Source organism: Cynara cardunculus, assembly GCF_001531365.2.
Source record: "Cynara cardunculus var. scolymus isolate 2C chromosome LG 5, CcrdV1, whole genome shotgun sequence".
In the NCBI taxonomy this organism is placed as follows: Eukaryota; Viridiplantae; Streptophyta; class Magnoliopsida; order Asterales; family Asteraceae; genus Cynara; species Cynara cardunculus.
The window spans coordinates 1,646,181-1,648,743 of NC_037532.1; positions in this window are offsets into that span (position 1 = coordinate 1,646,181).

The window sequence follows — 2,563 nt, forward strand, 5'->3', positions numbered from 1 at the left end:
TTTGTAAAAATTCAATTAAGAGGTAACCTCTGAATTGCTAAGAGACAAATCTTGTTTGGYAAAAAAAAGATTTTGTATCYTGGATCTCCTTTAMCCATTGAGCACCCTAATTTCATTCTTAATAATCATCAAAYYATTACATTTCATTTTGCATTATATTATAAGAGTMTYTTAATCATTTTGAACCAAATCATTCAACAACTGTYAAACAACCACAACCTAAGATACGGAGTAGGATCAGTTGAACCATCAAACAGAAATTTCATAAAAGCGAACGATTTAACCCTGGTTTGTTTTCACGGTCCATTTATTTACTTTAATACCCTTATTAWTTTTCTATTTTACAATAATAACCTCAACAATATAAACTTATGGTGGGACCATTTATCCCTGATTATAATATTTGTGGTTCCATTACTCGATGAAATATTGGGTAGAAAATTTGCTTGGTCAAAAATAATGTGTTTGTTTTCATGGACCACATKTCACGCGCGACAACAATTGGACACCTACTTCCATTTTTTTCAGTCATTATTACCCTCTCCTCTATATTTGACAAATTTACTCAAATGGTTATTTCTCCCCTTCTAATCATTTCTCTTTCGGTTTTATCCAAATGTTATTACTTTCGTTGAAGGTGAGCAGAGACGGGTACCYGACTAAAATTCGTGGAATCGGTTACACTGTTTCTTTACATTTAGGAACTGGTCCAGGAATTGCTTGGAACCGGTTCTGGTACCGTGTACCTGATGTCTATTTTATTTTATTTCATCATCTGATACTATGAAAAAGTAATTATTAATCTATTATAAAGTATCGGTAATAAGAAAATAAATACTGCAAATGGTGAAAACTAATCCGATAAAAACTAAAATTTAATAATTATATAAATGATTTGATTGAAGCTGTTGACAGCAGCGGTGAGTGAAACCCTGAAAGGTAGAGAGAACTTTATTCAGCTCTTAAGTGAGCGRCCGTAAGTGTAAACCATAAAAGTTAAATTAATTATTTCAATTTTAGTTAATTTAAATATAAAATAATTTAATTTAAAAAACTAGCGGATACCCGTCAGTTCTAGTTCTGGGTATCCAGCAGGAGCCGGTACCCGGTCTCGGAACTGGTTCCRACAGGTACCTAACAGTTAATGGTTTCAAAAAAATGGGAACCAGAACCGATTGGTTTTGTATYTTAGGAATCAAAACTGAAATCAATCACATTTGTTCTGGTTTCGGAACCGGCAGTTCCGGTTCAAAAGGCAGGTAGGTACCCAGTTCTGATTCTCACCACTAACCTCTGCAAATGGCACCTTACTAGTACATATGCCACTTGCAAAGCTGGGTAGAAATACGTATAGTCTATATTGGTTCATAGGATTTATAACTTATACAATGTTTTAACATGATTTTGGGTCTTTTATATATACAGGGAAAGGTTCATCTAAGAAGTAAAGAAGTGATCATATCATTTCATCAAGTCAACATTTACGGTTTTGAGTATGAAGCAACAGATAATTCATCGCATGGATATGCTGAAGATATAGAGGCAGTTTCGTAACTTTTACAAATTGGCGACAAACGAGTTTATATGTGAACTCGTGCGATTCACATATGAACTATATGTTCATATATGAACCCGTTAATTAGTTTCATGGGTGACTATTTGTATGAATCAAATAATTAGTTTAGATGTTAATCACAAGGGTTCATATGTGAATCGGTTAAAATAGTTCATATATGAATTACACAAGTTCACATATGAACCCGTTTGCCACCTATTTGAAAAAGTTATGAAAATACCCATCTCTTTTTCACCGTAACCAATCGGTTCTGGTTCTCATTATTTTATATGTTTATTATTTTGAAAATTGGTAAATATGTGAGAAGTAAATAAGTAATCCTAGTTTTTCATATGGTCAAGATCGGATTTGACTAATCAAGAATTACGAATCAATCCTGGTTCAATTATAATTGAAAAGTTTCACTAGATCAACACTTATGAAAAACACCGAATCAATTTCTTTCTAAAGTACAACTCATGGATTGGTTTGAGATAAAGAGTGGTCAAAGTTCCAATTCCCTTCTTACACTCATCACTTAACTTCTATTCTTACACGATATTTCATCCATATATATATATATATATATATATATATATATATATATATATATATGATTTATTATAATTTAGATATTTATAAAAGATTATCATAGTTTATTTACTATGATCAACACTTTATATTAGAAAACAATCGACATATAAATTGAATCAGATATTCATAAGACTAGATGAGCGGTTGAGATCGATTTATGGTTTGTAATAATGATTGGGTTTTTAATGAAACCGCCTTTCTATATATGAATTATCTTCATTTTTAACAACGTCCACATTTTGGATATTACAATATGAATTATATTATTAAAATATTATTTCTCTTTCCTACATATTTAGGGGTTGTTTGGCAGTTGCTGAATGATTTAGTTCAGAATAGTTAAGAGTTTAGAATGGTTAAAGAGGATCAGAATGATTAAGTGCTGAATGAAACAAGATTGTTCGGTAATTGTTC